Here is a 25,148-nt window from a genome sequence, read left to right as displayed (position 1 = left end):
ACACAATGAAGGAGAATTAAATGAGGGAATATGTTTTTAGAATAGTAAGTAGAAAATGTTACTGAAACTATAGTAAAACATTTGTATTTGGTTAAAAAAAAAACACCAGAAACACTAGTGAAAAGATGATGAGAACATTTTGTTAATGTTTAATGATGATAAAAAAAAGGGACTTCTGCTTCTAACAATGGAATAACAGGGAGTAGATTTATGTTCCACTTAAAACCATGAATTTCAAGAAATTGGAAATCCTACAAAGAAGGAAAATAATCCTTGAGAGATGGAAAACAAAGTGAGCCCCGCAATCACCCAGCTTACTGCAATGAAACTTTCCAGGCCTAATGCAGAAAGAGTAACTCAGGCAGAGGGTGTGGACTCCCAGAGTGGAGCAGATGTAGCTGAAAGTCTACGCAGATCTAGAAAGCTGGTGGTCAAATTACTGGACATTTTGGTACTTCTATTTTCAATTTTTTGAGGACCCTTCATACTATTTCCACAGTGGCTGCACCAGTACATTCCCACCAACAATGCATGGGGTTCCTTTTTCTCCACATCCTCACCAACACTTGTCTCTTATGGTTTTGATTTTTATTTCCCTGATGATGAGGGCTGTTGAGCATCTTTTCATGTGTCCCGTGACCATTTGTAGATCTTCTTTGGAGAAATGTCTGTTCGTGTATTCTGTCCATTTGTTAATTGGATTATTTGGGTTTTTTTTTTGGGGGGGGTGTTATGTAAATTCTCTGTATATTTTGGTACTAACCCACTATCAGATAAGTCATCTGCAAATATCTCATTCGGTAGGTTATCTTTTAGTTTTGTTGTAGTTCCAATACTTTAGTCTTGCTTTTATTTCCCTTGTCCTAGAAGACATATCTAGAAAAATGTTACCACAACTGATGTAAGAGAAATTATTACCTGTGCTCTCATCTTGTATTTTTGTGGTTTCAGGTCTTACATTTAGGCTCTTAATCCATTTTGAGCTATTTTTTGTGTATGATGTAAGAAAGTGCTCCAGTTTCTCCTGTTTGCCCAATGTCATTTGTTGAAGAGATTGTTTTTTTCCCATTATATATTCTTACCCCCTTTGTCAAAGGTTAATTGAACATATAGTCGTAGGTTTATTTCTGGGCTTTCTATTCAGTTCCAGATATCTTTGTGTGTAATTTTGTGCCAGGTCCACACTGTTTTGATTACTACAGCTTTGTAATATAACTTAAAGTCCAGAATTGTAATACCTCCTGCCATGCTCTTCTGTTTCAAGATTGTTTTGGCTATTCAGGTTCATTTCCTGTTCCGTACAAATTTTAGGATCATTTGTTCTAGTTCAGTAAAAAAAAAAAAAATGCTGTTGGTATTTTGATAGGGATTGCATTTAATCTGTCGTTTGCTTTGTGTAGTATGCACACTTTAACAATATTTACCTTTCCAATCCATGAGCATGGAATATCTTTCTTTACCCAAAGAATACAAAAACACTAATTTGAAAAGATATATGCACACCTATGGTTAGTGCTGCATTACTTAAAATCGACAAATTATGGAAGGAGTCCAAGTGTCCACTGATAACTGAATGGATAAAGAAGACGTGATGTGTGTGTGTGTGTATACATATATAGTGAAATCTCAATCAGCCATTAAAAAGAATGAAACTTCCCATTTGCCACAGCATGGTTGGATCTAGAGAATGTAGCATATAATCCTGAGTGAAATAAGGTAGGGAAAGGTAAATACCATATGATTTCACTCATGTGTGGAACTTACTTAAGAAACAAACACACACAAAATGCACACAGGTGAGAAAAAGAGGAAAACCAAAAAACAGACTTTTAACTATAAAAAACAGCAGAGGAGGAGTGAGAGGGGGATGGGTAAAATAGATGAGGGAGGATTAAGGGTACACTTACCATGAAAAGCACTAAGTAATGTATAGAATTGTTGAATATCTGTAAGGTACACTGGAAACATAACACTGTGTATTAACTATACTGGAATTAAAATTTTTAAAAATTAAAAGATAGGGTTTGCAGAACAGAGAGAAAACTCATTGACGTCTGTCCTAGAAAAATCGTAGCATATGAACTGGTGCACACACATGAAGAAACTACCCAAGGGTGGGGAGAAAAAAAACACAAACCAAAGGGTTTGGAGAAACAGTGTCCAAGGTTCCCACAGGGCCATGCTATTGCCTATTGGCACCAGCCAGAGTGGAAAAGCCGTTGGTAGGGAACGTCAAAAGGTCTTGCCTTAGTGTTTGGAGTAATTCTCCTTAGACTAAACATCATTCTGATGTTGCCTAAAAAACTCTTAAAACACATACTCCAACAATAAACCAAACTGTTTGCAAGTAACTTAAATATGGCCTCGCATAAAGCTCAGAAAACTGAAGGGATAGAAAATGATCTAACTTCTAAGAAAGTAAAATTCACAGTCTGTTTTCTCCAAACATTACCAAGCATGCAAAGGAGCAGAAAAACATCCTCCGAATGAGGAAACGAAATGAAACAAACCTGACTCAGTAGTGACAGAGATGCTCAAAGTAGCTCCTGAGAAGTTACTAAAGCTATAGTTTACATGTTCATAAAGCTAAACAGAATTTGAACATTTTAAGCATAAAGATATGGAGAGAATCTGATTCTTTAATAGTAAATTAAATAAATTTATTTATCCTCAGAGAGAGAGACAGCAAATGTGAGGAGGGCAGAGAGGGAAAGAGAATCTCAGGCAAGTTCTGTCCTCTCAGTGCAGAGCCCACTGGGGCTCAACCTCACAAACCAAACAGATCACGACCTGAGCTGAAATCAGGAGTCAGATGCCCCACAGAATGAGCCACCCAGGTGCCCCAAGAATCCATGTGATCTTCTTGAAGCAAAAAATTATGTTTCGCATAAAATAAATACATTGGATATAATTACTTTTAGAGACTGCAGGAAAAAAATCAATAAACATGGGTGCTTAACAGTAGTAACTGTTCAAAACACAAAGCACAAGAATGGGGGAAAAAAAAACCCAATATGATGTGTGGTACAAATTTAAGCAGCCTATTTTACATATAATTAGAGTCCTGAAAGAGAAAGGGAAAAATATTTGAAGAAATAATTAGCCAGCAGTTTGGCAATCTGATAAAAACTAAACCCAGGTATTCAAGATACTCAAGGAACATCAAGCCCTAATAACATGAGGAAAGCTGTACCAAGGAATATCTTAATTACATAGCTCTAAATCAGTTACAAATATAAAATATTAAAGGCATCCCGAGGAAAAATATACATATGTAAAGAGAAAGATAAGGATGAAAGCAGATTTTTTGTCAGATCAAAGCACGTGAGAAGATGGTTGATCAACATCTTGAAAGTACTGAGCAGAAAGTTGTCAACCACGAATTTGATGAATAGAGAAATGGTCTTCTAGAAATGAAGGCAAAATATAAACACTTTTTTTCCCCAAATGCAACCTGAGAGAATTGATGTACGAGATCTGTACGATAAGAACCGTTAAAAATGGTCCTTCAGAGTTCTGAATAACCAATGGGTTATTCAACAAAGAGGAAATTAAAAAATACATGGATACGGATGAAAAATGAAAATACAACAGTCCAAAATAGGGACTCAGTGAAATAAGTTCCAAGAGGGAAATGTAAATAGATATGGGCCTACTTCAAGAAACAAGAGAAACCTCAAAAAATAAATATTTAATGTTACATATAAGGGAACTAGGAAAAGTAAAACAAAGGCCAAGTTGATAGAAGCAAGGAAACAATAAAGTTCAGAGAAGAGATAAATGAAATAGAGACAAAAATAGAAAAAGAGCAATGAAACCAACAACTGATTCATTTATAAACATTTAGCCAAACTCATCAAGAGAGAGACAAGACACAAAATCAGAACTGAAAGGGAAATAACAACCAATACCACAGAAATACAAAGGATTATAAAAGCCCTTATAAGGATCATATGAAAAAATTTATGCCAACAAATTAGATCACTTAGGAGAAGTGGATAAAGTCCTAGAAATACACAATATTTCAAAACTAAATCAGAAAGAATAGAAAATTTGAATAAACCAATTACTAGTAATCTAATTCAATCAGCAACCAAAAGCTCCCATAATACAAAATTCTAGAACCAGATGGAGTCACAGGTGAATTCTACCAAACACTTATAGAAGAGTTAATACTTATTCTCCTCAAACTATTCCAAATTCATTCTATGAGGGCAGCATTACCCTGATACCAAACCCAAAAATTCTACAGAAAGAAAATACACATGATGAACATAGATACAAAAATTGTCGACAACATACTACCAAAAAACATTCAACAATACATTAGAAGGGTCTCTCACGATCATGTGGGATTTACTCTGGAAATGCAAGGATGGTTTTGTAATTTACAAGTCCATCAACCTGATAAACTCTATGAACAAAATGAAGGATAAAACTTACTTGATTACCTTAATAGATGGAGATAAAGCATTTGATGAAATACTTGATCCATTTGATCCATTTATGGTGAAATCTGCTCCACGTATGATAAAAACTCTCAACGAAGCAGGTGTAGAGGTTGTATACCTCATCATAATAAAGACCACAGATGAAAAACCCACATTGAACATCATACTCAATGGTTAAAACTGAGAGTTTTTCCTCCAAAATCCCAAACAAGGAAAAGAGGTTTACTTTTACCACTTACGTTCAATATGGTACTGTATGTCCTAGCTGCAGCAACCCCAGAAACAAATAGAAGACATCCAAATTGGTAAGGAAGAATTTAAACCACCACTGTTTGCAGATGACACATTACATTAAAAAACTCTAAAGTGTCAATTAGAAGTAAAAAATGAATTCACTAAAGTTGCAAGATACACAATTAATACATAGAAACCGAGTTTCTTTACACTAATAATGAAGCAGCAGAAAGAGAAATTCAGAAAACAATTCCATTTACAACTGCACCAAAAAGATTAAATGCCAAAGAATAAAGAAAGTGAATATGACATAAACGTAAAATGATTTCATGTTTGTGGATGGGAAGAATCACTGTTTGTTAACATGTTCCTACTACCCAGAAAATAGACAGATTCGATGCAATCTCTATCAAAATACCAACAGAATTTTTCACAGAAGTAGAACAAGTAATATGAAAATTTGTATGAAGTCACACACACACACACACACACACACACACACACACAGAACGTTAATAGTCAAGGCAATCCTGAGAAATAGGAACAAAGCTAGAGATGTCTCAATCCCAGATTTCAAAAGGTACTAGGAGACTGTAGTAATCAAATCAGTCTGATCTTGGCACAAAAGCAGATACACAGAGAAAAAGGACAGAATAGGGAGGCCAGGAAAAAACACACATGCTTATATGGTCAATTAATCTATGACAAAGGAGGCGAACAAAAAAAAATAATGAGGAAAAGATAAATTTCACTGAAAAAACTGGACAATTACATGCAAAGTAAACTTAAAATGGGCTAAAGACCTAAATTTGAGGCCTAAAACCTTACAACTTCTAGGAGAAAACATAGGCAGGAATGTATTTGACATCAGTCTTAGCAATATTTCTCCAGATAGGTTTCCTCAGGCAACAGAAACAAAAGTAAAAATAAATACTGGGACTACAGCAATATAAAAATTTTTGCACAGTGAAAAAAACAGCAACAAAATGAAAAGGCAACCCTGTGAGTAGGAGAGGGTATTTTCACATAATCCATCTGATTAGGAGTTAATATCTGAAATAAAGAACTTATACCAAAAAGCCCTAAAAAAAGAGAAATAATCTGATTAAAAATGACCTGATAGACATTTTTCCAAAGAAGAAATATATATGGCAAACAGACACATGAAATGATGTGTTACCACATCATCAGAGAAATGTACATCAAAACCACAAGGAGGTATTACACTTACCAGAATGGCTAGAGTAAAAAAGACAAGAAATAACAAGTCCTGGCAAGGATGTGGAGAAAAAGGAACCTTCCTGCACTGCTGGTGGGAATGCAAACTGGTGCAGCCATTAGTGAAAACAGGATGGAGAGTCCTTAAAAAATTAAAAATAGAAATATCATATGATCCACTACTGAGTAGTTACTCAGAGAAAAGGAAAATACTAATTTGAAAAGATCTGTGCATCCCTATTTTTTTTTTTTTTGCTGCAATTATCTACAATAGCCATGACAGGGAAGCAATCCAAGTATTCATTAATAGATGAATAAAGATGTGGAACATACTCACACATTCTCTCTCTCTCTCTCTCTCTCTCTCTCTCACACACACACACACACACACACACACAGGAATATTACTCAGCAATTAAAAATAATGAGGTCTGGGCATTTGTGACCACCAAATGAAATAAGACTGAAAAAGGCAAATGTCATATGATTTCACTTTTATATAGACTCTAGAAAACAAAACAAAGGAATAAATGAACAAACAAAAAGCAGAAACAGACCCATAAATACAGAGAACAAACTTAGGGTTACCAGAAAGGAGTAAGGTTGGGAGATGGGCAAAATGCAAAATGAGTGAAGGGCAATGTAAGGTACAGCTTTCCAGTTATGGGAATGTTAAGTCATGGGGATAAAAGCTACAGCATAGGGAATACAGTCAATGGTATTGTAATGACACTGCATGGTGACAGGTTGTAGCTATACCTAGGTGAACACAGCATAAATTACAGAGTTATCAAAACATGCTGTATACTTAAAACTAATATAAAATTGTGTATTCACTATACTTCAATAAAAAAGTACTTTCTAAGATGGAAAAAATGATATCCAATATAAACATGAATCCATACAAAGGAAGGAAAAGCACTAGGCAGGGTAAATACATGGGTAAAAATGACATTTTTTGGCATCATTTAAAATTTGTTAAGACGGGTGCCTGGGTGGCTCAGTCAGCTAAGCATCTGACTTCGGCTCAGGTCATGATCTTACAGTCCATGAGTTCGAGCCCTGTGTCTGGGCTCTGTGCTGACAGCTCGGAGTCTGGAACCTACTTCAGATTCTGTGTCTCCCTCTCTCTCTCTGCCCCCCCCACCCCCCTCATGCTCTGTCTCAAAAATAAACATGAAAAAAATTTTAAAAAATTTAACACGTTACTGACTCTTAAACAACAAGAGTGATACAACCTGGTGTTTATATAATATTTAGAAGTTGTATAACAAAAATGAAACAAAATTTCTAAGTTGGTATAATATCCATTTTAAGTTATATTGTGATATATTAACTATTCTTACTGTAACTGAAACCTAAAATTTCAACAACAAAAATTGCTGTCCATATGTCAACAAAACTCATAAGGTGGATCATTAAAAATTTATACTAGATCTTGGGACACCTAGGTGGCTCAACTGGTTAAGTATACGACTATTTCAGTTCAGGTCATGATGTCACAGTTCGTGAGATGGAGCCCCACATCAGGCTCTGAGCTGACAGCACAGAGCCTGTTTGGGATTCTCTCCCCCTCTTTGCCCCTCCCTGACTTGTGTCCATGTTCTCCCTCTTTCAAAAAATAAATAAACTTAAAAAAATTATATTAGATCTGAACAAAGGAGAAAAGAGACAAAAAAGGTAGCAAAGAACAGACTGAACCAGTAGGACACAAATAGAAAGTTGTATGGTTAAACTTAACCTTAATAATAATGACATTATGTGGAAATGGTCTAAACACCACCATTAAAGAGAAACCATTACAGGACTGTATAAAAAGTGAGAACCATATGATGCCTACAAGAAACGTACTGTAAACATAAAGAAACGGGGTAAAGTAAAAGGGTAGTAAAATACATATGATATTAACACTAATCAAACCAAAGCTGGTAACAGACAAAGTTGGTTTCAAAGCAAAACATATTGACAGGGCTAAATAAGGTGATTTCATAATGATACGCTGGCTAATTAATTTAAAAAGTACATAAAAATGCTAAATATTTTTGCACTTGAAAGTACTAAACAAGTAACTCAAAACCTAGTTGTTTGAGATTAATAAAATTCATAACACTCTAAACTGTTCAGGATAAAAAAGAAAAGTCACAAATTAAGCAATATCAAGATGAGACACATGATGTCACATGACATAATCTATAAATATTTATTTACTTAAACAAAATTTTTTAACATTTATTCATTTTTGAGAGAGAGAGAGAGCATGAGCAGGGGAGGGGCAGAGAAAGAGGGAGACACAGAATCTGAAGCAGGCTCCAGGCTCTGAGCTGTCAGCACAGAGCCTGATGCAGGGCTCGAACCCACGAACTGTGAGATCATGACCTAAGCCAAAGTCAGATGCTCCCCAATCTATAATTATTTCAAGGAAAATCATAATATTATGAACAAGTTTATGCCATTTTGTCAAGAAGTTAGCTGACATGGACATACTTCATGAAAGACACAGAGTATCGAAATATATTCATGAAGAAATAAATCAACTGAAATGGGAAAAAACATCAAAAAACAACCAAAGTATTCTCAAAAAGAAGTAGATAACTTGAATAGACCTATTCTTAAAAAAAATTAATTTGTAGTTTTAAACCTGCCAACAAATTAAACCCTAGAGCTAAATGGCTTCACTGAGGAATTACACTGAACATTGAAAGAAAAAATAATGCCATATGTATAAAAACTTCCTCAGAAAACTGAAAAAGGTGAATGTTTTCAAAATAATTTTGTTAAATTAGCATTTTAGTGATACCAATACTAACTAAAGAATGACAATAGGAGAGTATAAAACAACATCAGGACCATATTCTTCATAAATATAGATGCAAAAATTCTAAATGGAAATTAACAAAGCTAATTCAACAATATTAAAAAGATAGTAACACATCATGACTACATGAGGTTTACGCCAAGATTGCAAAGTTGGTTTAACTTTGTAATGTCAGTGAAGTAATTCACAATATTAATAAACTAAAAAATCCTACTATCTCAGTTGATGCATGACAAAATGTGTTTTACATAATCCAAAATACATTCTTCTTATGAAACTAAGAACAGAAGGGAACTACCTCTACAAAACAAACAGCTAATAATACTCTTAATGCCAAAGAGATGTATGCTCTCCCTAAAAAAAATCAGGAAAAATGTCAAGGTGTTGGCTCTTAGCACTTTTATTTCCACATTACAAGGAAGATTTAGGCATGGAAATAAAGAGTAAGAATTAAAAGGCATCCACATGGGAAAGGAAGAAGTAAAAATGTCTTTATTCATCGATGATGTGAAGATCTATGCAGAAAATTTGATGAATCTACAAAATTACTACTAGAAGTTAATAAGCTAGTCTATCAACATTGTGTATTATGAATTATGATATGAAATCATTGTATTTCTACACAAAAGCAATGGAAAATGAAATTTTACAATACCATTTAAAATTATATACAATTAAGAAATCTATAAGGTACACCCAACAAAAAATGTGATAAACATGAGTTAACTTTTCACATATTTTATCTTAATTTCCTTAGCTATTTTGTAGTCCTCAGAGTATATGTCTATGATAAGACTCGATGTTGTTGATAGGAATTTTGTAAAAATTTATGAATAGGTTTAACAAAATCTTAGCTTAGGCAGTTTGTAGATATTAACTAAGCCACTTTGTAGATATTTACATATACTAGAACAATTCTGTATCCCTAGTTCTCCCCCCTGCAAACAAAAACCTTTCATACCTCACATCATATTGAAAATTAAATTATAATGGATTATAGACCTGATATAAAGTTAAAGTTATAAAACTTCTAGAAGAAAACATTTTCTAATCATATCAAAAGTATGATTCATAAATGAAAAAATCTATAAACTGGATATCATCAAAATTAAAAGCTTCCCCTCTTCAAAGGACAGTGTTACACACACAGATATAAACATTCTCAAATGTTATGTTTGCTGATACAAATATGAAATGAATGACAGAAATAATACAAGGAATGAATGGGAGGAATTATGATTACTTGTAATTATAAGATACTTGCCTTACCTGTGAGGTGTTAGAGTATTATTTAAAAGTAGACATGGATTAGTCACACATACTGCAAACGCTAAGCGATCACTAAAAAAATTAAGAACAAAACCCCCAAAACAATTGTGACAATATGCTCAAAAAAGGAAAGAACGTGGAATCATAAAATGTTCTATTAAAACCAGGAAAAGGACAGTACAAGAAAACAAACGTAGACGCCAATAACCCTGATGAACACAGATGCAAAAATCCTCAACAAAATGTTAACACGATAAATTTAAAATTCAGTAATACATTACAGAGAACACACAGTATGAACAAGTAGGATTCATTCCATGGGTGTAAGAATGTTTCCACATCTGTAAGTCTATCCGTGTGAAATGCCACATTAACACAATGAAAGGCTAAAATCTTATGTTCGTCCCAGTAAATGTACTAAAGCCATTTTGAGAGTTTAACATTGATTTATGATAAAAACTCTCAACAAAGTGGATTTGGAAAGAACATACTTCAACATATTAAAGGTCGTATATCACAAACCCACAGCTAATATCGTACTTGATGGTGAAAAGCTAAAAGCATTTGCTCTACGATTAGGAAAAAGACAAGGATCCCATGCTACCCACTTTTATTCAACACAGTATTGGTGACCCTAGCTGGAGCAACTAGCGAATCAGAAACGGAGAAGTATAAAACTGTCACTATTTGGAGGTGACATATATAAAAAACCCTAAAGACTCTGCCAACAACACTGTGAGAGCTAATAGATGAATTCAATAAAGTGGCAGGATAAGGAATTAATATATAAAAATCTGTTGGATTTCTGTACACTAATAATGAACGAGTATAAAGAGAAATTAAGGAAGCAATCCCATTTATTGTTGCATCAGAAAGAATAAAATATCTAGAAATAAATTGAACAAAGGAGGTAAAAGAACTGAACACTGAAAACTCTAAGACAATGACGAAAGAAATTGAAGAAGACATAAAACATAAAACTCCTAGAAGGCAACAGGGAAAAAAACCTGGAAGGCCTTGTGTATCGTGATGAGGTGTTTGGATACAACACCAAAGGCACTAGCCATGAAAGACGTAACTGATAAGCTGGATATCATTAAAGTTAAAAACATCTACTCCATGAAAGACAATGTGAAAAGAATGACAAGACATTCCACTGAATGAGAAAAAAGATACTTGCAAATGACACATCTGATACGGGAGTGTTCTTCAATTATAAAAAGAAACCTTAAAACTCAAGAGTAAGAAAACCTAATCAGAAAACGAGCCAAAAACTTAAACGGATGCTTGACCAAAGAAGATATACAGATGGCAAACAAGCACATATCAAGATGGTCCACGTCTTACATCATCGGGGAAAGGCAAATTAAAACAGCAGTGAGGGGGGCACCGGGGTGGTTTAGGGAGTTAAGCTCTGACTTCAGCTCAGCTCATGATCTCGCGATTCTTGAGTTCAAGCCCCACATCGGGCTCTATGATGACAGACCAGAGCCTGGAGCCTGCTTCAGATTCTGTGTGTGTCTCTTTCTCTGCCCCTCCCCTGCTCATGCTGTCTCTCTCTGTCTCTGTCTCTCTCAAAAAATTAAATAAACCTTAAAAAAACAAAAACAAAACCCCAGTGAGGTACCACCATCCACCTATTAGACTGGTCAAAATCTAGAACACAAATAACACCAAGTGCAGGAGTGATGAGAAACAACAGGAACTGTCATTTGTCGCTGGTTAAAATGCACAACGATACGGATACTTTAGAAAACATTTTGGTAGTTTGTTAAAATACAAAACATATTCTTACCATGTGATCCAGCAATCATGTTGCTGCCTATTTATCCATGGGCAATGAACACTTATGTCCATACAATATCCTGTACAGGGATGTTTTTAATAGCTTTACTCATAATTGCAAAAACTTGGGAGCATCCCAGATATCTTTCAGTAATTCAATTTATAAACAAACTGTGGTATCTCTCGACAATGGAATAGAATTCAGTGGTAAATAAAACAGAGCGATCAAGGCACAAAAAGAGGGAGGAAACTTAAGTTACTAAATGAAAGGCCAACCCAAAAGGCTCTATACTACATGATTATCAGTGTATGGCATTCTGAAAAAGGCAAAACTTTGGAGACAGGAAAAAAAAAATCATTGGTTGCCTGCGATTGGGGAGGTGGGAGAGCGAATAGGTCAAGCATGGTGAAATTTTAAGGCAGTGAAATCACTCCATATGATGATATAATGGTGAATACATGTCATTATACACTTATCCAAACCCACAGACGGCACAACACCAAGAGTGATTTTATGGTAAACTATAGACCTTGGGTACAATGATGTGTCAATGCAGGTTCATCAGTTATATCAAAGCACTTTGGCATAGGATTTTGATAATAGGAGAGATTCGTAAAATGAGGGCGGCAAGTACACAGAAAAATCTCTGTCCTTTCAACTCAGGTTTGCTGTCAACCTAAAACTGCTCTAAAATTAAAGTCTACTGAAAATAAAAAAAAAAAGAAATAATAAATAAGAGCACCTGAAAGGATGGGTTTGTCACTTATATCGAGAAAACAGAGCAGATTGGTGTGGAAATCAAACATCATATTAGGACATTTCGGAGTGGAAAAGGCTGCAGAGAGGAGTTAAGATTTTGGAGCAGCACGGAGACCCTGAGCTCGTCCCCGAACCGCCGCTAGATCAGCACCAAACCATTTTGAACACCTAGGGAAACTGACCTGAGGATGAACACAACAATCTGCATAACGTGAGCCACAGAACTCGCAGGCAATCGGTGGGGAGAGGGGAACTGGGGGGGGGGGGGAGAAAATCCGCAGAGAGTAAGGAGCTGTTTTTGCAGAGAGACTGCAGCAAAAGGGAAAGAAGGAGAATGCAGTGTAAGAGGACTGTGCAAGAAAAGCGCTCCCCCGAAAGAGGCCTGAGAGGAAGAGTGAAAACTCCTACAGGAGAGTGTGAGAAGTCCGTTCCCCAAAACCACGGACAGGAAGAGAGGAGAGGGTTTCAATACTAATCAGTGGAGCCCAGAGCCTGAAGTTCTGGAGCTCAGTGCCTGGCGGTGCCCTGTGGGGAAGTGGGGAGAATCCCCAGAGGCAGACACTGTGTGCCAGGCAGGGAGAAGTGGTTCCCCTGCCAGGAGGGCATTGGGTAGAGGCCATATGGCCTCCCCACACGCAAAGGTCCAGCAGACCCTAAAGAGCAGCCACGTTTGCTGGTAATGGGACAAGTACGTCATAATGAAACCTTGTGCCAGCTATGTGTTGTGGTTTGCCAGAATCTCTGAACCTCTGCTGCTGGGTGATCACACAAAATGTTTTCTGGGGCAAGCCAGAAACTGGCCATTGCCCAGCGAGACCCTTCCCCGTAGAGTTGGTGCAGGTCCTAGTCACAGGGGTATTACTGAAGCATGGGGTTTTTATTTTTATTTATTTCTTCAGAGAGACAGAGTGTGAGTGGGGGGAGGGGCCGAGAGAGAGGGAGACACAGAATCTGAAGCAGGCTCCGGGCTCCAAGTTGTCAGCACAGACCCCACGTGAGGCTTGAACTCAGAAACTGCGAGATCACGACCTGAGCCTAAGTGGAACGCTTAACTGACTGAGCCACTCAGGTGCCCCTGAAGCATGGGGTTTTGAAACATAACCCCATCTGAGATCAATGGAACAAACTAGAGAACCCAGAAATGGACACACAAACGTATGGCCAACTAATCTTTGACAAAGCAGAAAAGAGTATTCAATGGAAAAAAGACAGTGTCTTCAACAAATTGCATTGGGATAACTGGACAGTGACATGCAGAAGAATGAACCTGGACCACTTTCTTACATGATATACAAAAAGAAACTCAAAATGGATAAAAGCCCTAAACATAAGACAGGAAGCCATCAAAATCCTAGAAGAGAAAGCAGGCAAAAATCTCTTTGACCTCGGCCATAGCAAGTTCTTACTTGACATATCACCAGAGGCAAGGGAAACAAAAGGAAAAATGAACTATTGGGACCTCATCAAAATAAAAAGCTTGTGCAAAGTGAAGGAAACAATTAGCAAAACTAAAAGGCAAGTGACGGAATGGGAGAAGATATTTGCAAATGACATACCTGATAAAGGGTTAGTATCCAAAGTCTATAAAGAACTTATTAAGCTCAATAACCACCCCACCCAAATAATCCAGTGAAGAAAGAGGCAAAAGACAGGAATAGACACTTTCCAAAGACATCCAGATGGCTAACAGACATAAGAAAAGATGCTCAACATCACTCATCGTCAGGGAAATACAAATCAAAACCACAATGAGATACTACCTCACAACTGTCAGAATGGCTAACCTGAACAACTCAGGCAACAACAGATGTTGGTGAGAATGCAGAGAAAGAGGATCTCTTTTGCATTGTTGGTGGGAATGCAAGCTGGTGAAGCCACTTTGGAAAACAGTATGGAGGTTCCTCAAAAAATTAAAAATAGAACTACCCTACAACCAGCAAGTGCACTACTAGGTATTTATTCAAAGGATACAGGAGTGCTGATTCAAAGGGACACAGGCACCCCAATGTTGATAGCAGCACTATTGACAATAGCCAAGTTATGGAAACAGCCAAATGTCCACTGGTTGATGAATGGTTAAAGAAGATGTTTTATAGATATATAAATATATATAAATATATACACACACACACACACACACATATACTTACACACACACACACACAATGGAATATTACTCAGCTATCAAAAGAATGAAATCTTGCCATTTGCAACAACGTGGATGGAACTAGAGTGTATTATGCTAAGTGAAATTAGAGAAAGACAAATATCATATGACTTCACTCACACGTGGAATTTAAGATACAAAATAGATGACAAAAAAGGAAGGGAAGCAAAAATAATATAAAAACAGGGAGACAGACCATAAGAGACTCTTAAAGACAGAGAACAAACTGAGGGTTGCTTGTTGGACGTTGGGTGGGGGGAGGGGCTGAAGGGGTGACCGGCATGAAGGAGGACACTTGTTGCGATAAACACTGGGTATTATATGTAAGTGATGAACCAGTGAATTCTGTTCCTGAAATTATTATTACACTATATGTTTATACTATATGTTAACTAACTTGGATTTAAATTAATAAATAATAAATTATTTTTAAAAAGAGTAGAAAAGGCTGTTGTCACTGAAATAAATTGATATGAGACAATTATGACTGCCAAGTTACAACTGAAAGTCCTGAAGATTAATAACCAAATGCATTTACATGAAATATTGCTTACAGAATATTTGCCTTATATTTTCATACATATTTTTCATAAAAATAATGAAATAGATAAAACTTGACCATGACCATGTGTGTTATCATTCAAATAGATAAATATCACTGAGCTTAGAGTATTAGAATAACTTCACCAAATACAGACTTAGGGGTGTGTGGGTGGTTCAGCTGGTTGAGCGTCAGGCTCTTGATTTTGGCTCAGGTCATGGTCCCAGGGTCATGGGATCAAGCCCCATGTCAGGCTCCATGCTGAGCCTAGGGCATGATTAAGATTCTCTCCCTCTCTCTCCCTCTCCTCTCTCTCCATAGATAGATATATTTGTTCATCTGTTTGGTATTATATATATATATATATATGTGTGTGTGTGTGTGTGTGTGTATCATATATATGTACATATATATATGTGTGTGTATATGTATATCACATATATATATGTATAGAGACAGAGAGAGACTTAATAATTTAATCTTATAATTAAGTTTATTTATTTATTTCAATAGAGATGCAGAAATATGCATCCCTCTGCATAAGGGATGCAGGAACAGGAATCCTAAGCAGGTTCTGTACTGTTAGTACAGAGCTTGATACAGAGCTTGATTCCACAAACTGTGAAATGACCTGAGCCGAAATCAAGAGTCAGACGCTTAACCGAAAGAGCCACCCAGGTTCCTCAAGTCTTAGAATATTTTTTTAAAATGTTCAGAAAATAAGCATATATTGTCCAAGAAAACAAAACAGTTTTCTAAGTGCTAAATATATTTTTTGCCAAATACTACCCATGTATTCACACTATAATGCAAAAAAATTAAATTGGTAATTTGTCACACAACTTAGACTGTTCATTAAGTTGGTTTAGTGGATTGAATCACTGATTTTACTGCTATTCGCCAATGTTTTCAGTTCCCTGCCATTTCTGGATGTCTATTTATATATATCTATATCTATCAATATTCTTATGTGTGTACACTTTGCAAATTCACTGACCTTGGAATACAAGAGTATAAGTGCTGGTGGAAATAGTATTTCTGTTTTCAACCTAAATTGCATTCCAAGTCCAGTAGTATTTATTACATTACTGATAATGGTACTATCCAGTAGCTACTCTACTGGATAACTGGGTTTCTTGCAAAAAACCTGACAAAGGTTTACAAGGTGCAATCACAAAAACATAATTTAGCAACTGACAATCAGGCTTTAAAAATGAGTTTACTTTTAAGAACTACCACAATATGGTTACTTCTAATGGAAAATGTTTAGAAACCATTAAATATTTTTTTTGAAATTTAGTTTTACGACTCACTTATTGGCTATCATTATGCTTTTTTGCATTTTAATACAGTTAGATTTTTTGTTCGGTGGAAATCCTGAAGAACCATGAACTGTATGTATATAGGAATATCTTTAAAGAAGGGATGCGTATTTAGTATATTCATATAACATCTCGCATGGACACATATAAAGCAAATTACATTTTGGTTTAATTATCATTGTTAATAATTTGGAATATTATTGATTCAAATTATAGTAATATATGAACAAACTGAGTATTTGCAATTATTTGACTGACTTGGAACAACATGTATTACTGCTAATTCACAATACTTGTAGCCAAATTACAGGTATTCTATTTCATCAGATGATTTAGAATAAAAAATAGTCCTTTTAAAATTCAGAAAGTCCTTAGAATATCTTCAAATGTATACCAAAATCACAAAAGTAAAAAAAAAACAAAAAAAACAAAAAAAAAAAACCACCTAGGGGCGCCCGGGTGGCTCAGTCGGTTAAGCGTCCAACTTCGGCTCAGGTCATGGTCTCACGGTACGAGCCTCGCATCGGGCTCTGTGCTGACAGCTCAGAACCTGGAGCCTGTTTCAGATTCTGTGTCTCCCTCTCTCTCTGCCCCTCCCCGACTTGTGCTGTGTCTCCCTCTGTCTCAAAAATAAATAAACATTAAGAAAAAAAATTTGAAAAAAAAAACACCTAAATAAACTTAAGAAATGAATGTATGGATTAGTGAGTTAAATGTCAATACCAGGTGCTGAGTCGTTTATACAATTATATGAGAAAAGTTTAAATGAATACTGTATAATATGGTCCAGCAACACATAAAAGATGTCTAACTGACTATAGAACATGTAAATCTTATGTTAAACTTAAAATGAACCAATAGAAAAAGTGGTGGCATAATAATATGCCTCCATATCACCACACACATAAACATCAATCTGAACAACTATTCTGCACACAGAACCAAAGATCCAGATCAGGGCTTATACGGGTGAAGCATATGCAGGAAGTACAGAAATAAAAAAAAAAAAAAAGATACATTCAGGAGGGTAGTAGAAGAGCACTCCAGTTGGTCTTAAGGGTAAAGTTGCTTCAAGATAACACACTCCTCACCTGCTGACCTAAGACCCTCGATCTGTAACAGAATGAAATTACTTTCTTTGAGATTTGCAGACCACTGACCTTGATGACTGAAAGACCAGAATTTTCCTGGCCACAGAATTCAGCAAGTCTCTTTGGAGCTGCCTCAGATTTTGGATTAGCTTCACAATTTTTTAGCACAATGTGTTTATTTTTTTAGGTTACACAAATGGTTTTGGGGATCGGTAGACCTTGCCCTTTTTGGCAGAAATAACAGAGTACTCCTGCACACCAAAAAACAAGAACCAGACCCCCTCCACAACCTCCTCCCACTGAGATAATGTTTGTACCTGGCAACATCAGGTCTACACATCATTAAGCAATGTTGCAGTCCACTGCACTCTTTTTGCTGATTACCCTAAAACCCTTTAAAAACCCTTGGGCCAGGCTTAGAAACGTTGGAGTGGGCTTTTGAACAAGAATCCACCTTCTCCCCAGGTTGCCGGCCTCCTGAATAAAGCTCAAGTTCCTTTCCAATCAAAACTCATCTCTTGAGTATTGGCCTCTCAAGCAAGGGACAGCCAAACTTGGGTTTGGTAACAGTAGGAAGAATAGATTCACATATCCCCCATTACACATCTTACAAGTCTAAGTAGCCTATCACAGAGAAAAAGAATGAAAGAGACATTCCCTCATGAGAAATGGATGGTAAAGTGACTCATCTCAGGGAAGACTCCAGAATCCGCCTTTCCCAATACCAGGCTTACACATATCTCTCTGGGTCACTCCCTGTAGGCTCTGGGGGACCCAGGCATATCCATCCCATGGTCCAAAGTAGCTTCCTTGGTAGGGCTCCAGCCAGAAAAAGTTAACATGCCATTAATAAGTCTTTACCTATTAAAAATTACTTTAAATGTAAAAGGACTAAATTCTCCAATCAAGAGACACTGTGGCTAAATGGATTAAAAAATAACTTAGTTATATGCTGCCTACAAGTGACTTGCCTTAGCTTTAAGGACACACCTAGGCTCAAAGTGAATATAGGGGAGAAAGACATTCTATGCAACTGGAAATGAAAAGAAAGCAGAGGTAGGTATACTTATAAGAAAAATAGATATTAAGTTGAAAATTGTAACAAAAAACAAATAATTTTTCAATAAACAGGCCAATTTATCAATAGGCTATAATAATCATAAATATTCATCCATACTGGAGCATGTAAATACACTAAGCAAATACTAATATATCTCTAGGGAGAAACATAATACATTAATAGTAAGGGACTTGAATACCCCACTTTAAACAAAGGTTATATCATCCAGACAGAAAATCAGTATGGATACACAGGACTTGAACTATACCAAATGGACCTAAACACATTCAGATAATTGTACCCAACAGTAGCAAAATACATATCCTTTTCAAGCATGCACAGAACATTTTCCATGATACACCATATGTTAAATCATAGAACACATCTTGGCAAATGTAAGAAGACTGAAATTATACCAGTTGCCTTTTCTGACCACAATGTTATGAAAAGTGAAATCAATAATAGAAAAAAAAGGAAAATTCACAAATGTATGGAAATTAAACAAGAAGCTCCTGAGCAATGAATCCAAGAAATAAAAACAGAAATAAAAAATACTTGAAACAAGTGAAAATGGAACGGAATATATCAAAATTACTGTGGTGTAGCCTAACAGTTCTAAAAGAGAAATTAATCCCTACCTTAAAAGAAAAGAAAACTCTTGAATAAACACCCTACATTTACACCTCAAGGAGTAAGAAAAAGAAGAACTTAAGTCCGAGGTTAGTAGAAGAAAAAAACATGAAAAAATCAGAGCAAAAGTAAATAGAGATTAAAAAGTTAATAGAAAAGATCATTACAAGTGAAAGGTATTTTTTAAAAAATATATAAAAAGGTTGACAAATCCTTAACTAGACTAAGAAAAAGAAGAATCAGAAGTGAATGGGGTGCCTGGGGGGCTCAGTCAGTTAAGTGACCTACTTCAGCTCAGGTCATGATCTTGCGGTTTGTGAGTTTGAGCCCCACATTAGGCTCTGTGCTCATGGCTTGTTCAGAACCTGCAGCCTGCTTCAGATTCTGTGTCTCCCTCTCTCTGCCCCTCCCATGTGTGCACTGTCTCTCAAAAATAAACATTAAAAAAATTTAGAAGTCAAAAAGTAGACATTACTCCTAGTAACACAGAAATACAAGGACAATATACTACTATAAACAATTTTAACTTAAAATTCTTAGAAACATAGAATCTACCAAGACTGAATCATCAAGAAACAGAAAATCTGAACCGACCAATGATGAATGACAGGATTGAAACAGTAATGGAAAGCTTTCCAACATAGAATACACCAGGAGCAGATGACTTCATAGGTGAATTCTACCAAACATTAAAAAAAAAAAAAAAATTAATACCAGTCCTTCTCAAACTCTTCTTAAAAATAGGAGGTAATACTCCAAAACTAAACTTTACTTTGTGAGGCCAGCATTACCCTCATACCAAAGCCACATTAGGACACTGTAAGAAAATTACAGGTGAATATCCCTACAGATAAATATATACGCAAAAATTCTCAACAAAATACTAGCAAACCAAATTCTACAGTACATAAAAGGATCATACACCCTGATCAAGTGGGATACCAGAGTAGATCAATATATTGATGCAAAATACTAAATGTAGTAAATAAAATGGTAAAAATCTTGTGATCATCTCAAGAGATGGAAAAGAAACATTTCAAAAGATTCAACATCCATGCATGTTAAAAACACTCAAGAAATTGGGTAAAAAAGGAATGCATGTCAACATAACAAAGGCCATATATAAAGAACTCAATGGTGTAAGATTGAAAACTTTCTTCCTAAGATCAGGAACAAGACAAAAGTACTCACTCTCCACTCCTATTCAGTATAGCACTGGAAGTCCTACCAGAGCAATCAGGCAAGAAAACTAAGTACAAGACATCCAGATTGGAAAGAGAGAAGTCAAACTATCTCTGTTTATGCAAGATAAGATCTCATACAGAGAAAATCCCTGAAGACTCTACCAAAAGACCGCTGGAACTAATCAACAAAGGAAGTAAAGTTGCAGGATATGAAATTCATATAAAAAGATTAGTTGTGTCTATACACTAACAAAAAAAAACTATCTGAAAAAGAAACACAATTCCATTTACAATAGCATCAAAATATATAGGAATATCTTTAATCCAGGAGTGGAAGATATATACAACATCCTGCCATTTGTGAAGACATGAATGGAATTTGAGGAAATTTGTCTGAGAGAGACAAAATGTATGGTATCAGTCATATGTGGAATCTAAAAAAGCCAAGTTCATAGAAACGGAGTAAAATGGTTACCAAGGGATGGGAGCGTGGAGGGGAAGGACAAATATTGTTTGAGGTCACAAACATATGAGTAGTAAAAAAAGCGCTTAGATCTCATGGGAAGTGTAGTAAATACAGAAAACAATGGTATTATAACCATTATTCAATGGTATTATAACAAACTTGCCAAGAGACTAGAACTTGATTATTCTAATCACTAAAAAGGAGTATAATAATGTAAGGTGATAGAGGTAATAATGTAAGGTAATGATTGCTGCTATGGCATTTATATCACAATATATGAATGTATCAAGTTAACATTTTGTAAACTTAAATTTATAGTATGTCAAATATATTTCATTTACAAAATTTAAGACGCTAATGGAAAAAATTGAAGACACAAATAAATGAAAAGATATCCTGTTTCTGCATCAGAAAAATTAATGTTGTTATAATGTCCATACTACACAGAGCCATCTAAAGACTCAGTGCAAGCCCTATCAAAATTCCAATGACATTTTTCGTAATAAGAGAAAAATGATCCTAAAATTTGTAATAACAAAAGACTGAATCACCAAAGGAATCTTGAGGAAGAACAAAGCTGGAGTCATTATACTTCCTGATTTCAAACTTTATTACAAAGCTGCTGTGATCAAAACAGTACAGTACTGACATAAATATAGACACATAGAAGAGAACAGAATCTAGAGCACAGAAGTAAGCCCTTGAATATATGGTTAACTAATATTTGACAAGGGAATCAAGTAGAATCAATGCAGGAAAGATAGTTTCTTGGATAAATGGTGTTGGGAAAACTAGACTATAACATGCAGAAGAATGAAACTTGACTCCTATCTTATACCACTCCCCAAAATTAACTTGAAATGGCTTAAATTATTACACTCAAGATCCCAAACTGTAAAACTATTGAAGGAAACACAGGGAAAATGTTTCTTAACATGGGTCTTGGCAATGATTATTTTGGATGTGACAACAAAATCACAAGCAACAAAAGCAAAAATGAACAAGTAGAACTATGTTGAATTACAAAGCTTTTGCAAAACAAAGAATCAGAAAAAAAAGTCAATCGACAACATAGTAGAAAATATTTTCAAAACCATCGATCAGATAAGGAGTTAATATAAAAAATATAGAAATGATACACACAACTCAACAGCAAACAACCAAACAACCTAATTAAAAAGTGGGCAAAGGATGATAGACATTCTTCCAAGTAATACATACAGATGGCTGAGAGGTACATGACACGGTATTCGACATTGCTAATAATCATCAGAGAAATGCCAATAAAAGCCATAATAAGATATTATTCCGCACCTGTTAGAATAGCTATTATCAAACAGACAAGAGACAACAAGTGTTGGTGGGGATATGGGAAAAGGGGAACGCTTGTGCACTACTTTGGGAATATAAATTGGTACGGCCACCATGGAAAACAGTATGGAGTTTCCTCAAAAAAATAAAAAACAATTTTACCATATGATTTAGCAACTGCACTACTAGGTAATAGATAAAGAAAATGAAAATAGAATCTTGAAGAGGTATTTGTAGTTTCATGTTCATTGCAGTATCATGCACAACAGCCAAGATATCGAATTTACCTATATGTGTATCAAAAGATGACTGGATAAAGAAAAGGTAGTGTAGATACAAAACAATGGAATATTATTTAACCCTGTGAAAGAAGGAAATTCTGCCCTTTATGACAACATAGATGGACATTATACTAAGGGGAAAAAGTCAGGGAAGGACAGATCCCTTTTTTTTTTTTTTTTACAATCAAACATAATTGACAGTTTAATTTCAGGTGTATGATATAATGATTCAGTAAGTCTATATATTTCTCAGTGCTTATGAAGAAAAGTACGCTTTTTATCCCCTTTTTCTATTTCCCCTTTGACCATACCCACCTCCCCTCCGGCAGCCACCATTTCTTTATACTTAAGAATCTTTTTTTGTCGTTGTTGATGTCTTTCTTTCTTCATTTGTTTTATTTCCTAAATTCCACGTCTGAGTAAAATCATATGGCATTTGTCTATGACTATTTCAGTTAACATAATACTCGGTAGGTTCTTTATGTTGTCATTTATGTGCAGAATCTAAAAAAGCCAACCTCATACACACAGAGTAAAATGGTGGTTGCCAGGGGCTGTGGGTGGCAAAAATGAGAATGTGCTCAAAGTGCGTGCAAACTCCCAGCTACAATGTCACTAAGTCTGGGGATCTAGTGTATAACATCATGACAATAATTAGCATACTGTATTAGATACTTATAAGTTGTTAAGAGAATAAATCTGAAATATTACCATCCCTCCCCCATATTAAAGGTGAGAGGATGAAGATTATTGTGCTATTTACAATATATGCTTGTATCTAGTCACCAGACTATACACCTTAAACTTTACATATATTACGTGTTAATATTTCAACGAAGCTGAAGAAAAATGAACTTAAAAGATTTACGAAAAAAAGAATGTAATTAAATCTAAAAGAAGTTATTTCAAGCAAGGGCAGGATAAAGATGAACTGATGAACTGTATGCAGTGGAAAATATTCACCAGTTAATACTCATGTCCTGCTGACTACATTGTGTATCATTTATTTACAGCAGAAAAATTTCCTCCTTATTTAGTTAACCTCAATTGTGTCTTAATTCTCAGTTAGGAATCATTGGGAATGAATGCATCCATCTTTCCAAGGAAATTGCCAATTACTTTATTTGAGCATGTTGCTGATTTGAACAAAACTAGAGTTCATTACTAAGGAAAACTAAGGTAATTAGTGACAGCCTTAGAAATCATTCCTCTATTTTACTCCTATAACATTTAGGAGATTTTAATTTTTATTAAAACAGACCTTGGAATTTTATGGTATTAAATAATTTGACATTCCTCAATGAAACATTTTCTACATTTGTTGTGTCAAAGAACTATACAAACAACCTGGTAACTTGCAAATAATTAAACGTATTATTCCTTAAATACTTAGGTTTTAATTGACTGTACAAATCCTCTATTTCAAATTATTCTATAAGCAAAAATTCAGCAGGCAAAGTAATGTCATTGCTAATGTACCTAATACTGTATTCTCTTTGATAATAGTTTAGCACAATAATGATGCAATTATATTTCTAAGCTGACATAGAGTGCACTCATTATTTTTTCCGAAAATCACACTGGGATTAATCATTTAATAAGCTCATAATAGCTTGGCTGATGGAATATTAAAAGTGTTTAATAATTTAATTTGAATGAATTCGTGGATTATATCACTCAGGAAAACTATTAACTATATATATAGGTCATTCGAAAATGCTACTGTTGAAGTTTCAGCAAGAATTGTTTTAAAAACATTTAGTATTGGAAAAGTCAGGGCTTGTGGTAAAGACAAGAGCGATGTAATTCTTCATTCTTAGGATTTGCTCTGGTTAAGAAGGTTGAAAGATCTTTTTCGGGATCTTAAAAATGAGAAACCCAGACGTCTCTCCGCTTTGGTCAACCTAAAAGGTGTGGCATACGGTGCGAGAGAAGGAAGGGACCCCGTTATAACAGTCCTATTTTGTGACGGATTATGACCCAACCATCGAGGATTCCTACACAAAGCAGTGTGTGATAGATGAGAGAGCAGCCCAGCTAGATATTCTGGATACGGCAGAACAAGAAGAGTTAGGAGCTCTGAGAGAACAGTATTTGAGAGCTGGCTAGGGTCTCCTGTTGGTCTTTTCAGTCACAGATCGAGGCAGTTTTGAAGAAATCTGTAAGTTTCAAAGACCGATTCTCAGTATGAAGGATCGTGATGAGTTTCCAATGATTTTAACTGGTAAGAAAGCAGATCTGGATCATCAAAGACAGGTAACACAGGAAGAAGGACAACAGTTAACACGACAGCTTAAGGTAACATACATGGAGGCGTCAGCAAAGATTGGGATGAATGTAGATCAAGCTTTCCATGAACGTGTCCGGGTTATAAGGAAATTTCGAGAGCAGGAATGTCCTCCTTCACCAGAACCAACACGGAAAGAAGAAGACAAGAAAGGCTGCCATTGTGTCATTTTCTAAGAATCCCTTGAATTGTAGCTACCAACTGCCAGGAAAAGCCCTCATCGTCTCCTCTTCTCCTTATGGTTTACATCACATCGTGTTGGTACCTTTCTAGCCT

The 25,148-nt window shown here is 35.6% G+C and overlaps 1 pseudogene; it reads left to right on the top strand.

Annotated features, from left to right (window-relative positions):
• The first annotated feature begins 280 nt into the window (after positions 1 to 280).
• LOC115501538 lies at positions 281 to 25,148 on the top strand (annotated as a pseudogene).

The sequence above is a fragment of the Lynx canadensis genome, chromosome A2, assembly GCF_007474595.2.
Source record: "Lynx canadensis isolate LIC74 chromosome A2, mLynCan4.pri.v2, whole genome shotgun sequence".
Classification (NCBI taxonomy): domain Eukaryota; kingdom Metazoa; phylum Chordata; class Mammalia; order Carnivora; family Felidae; genus Lynx; species Lynx canadensis.
This window is presented reverse-complemented; position numbering and strand designations above follow the sequence as displayed.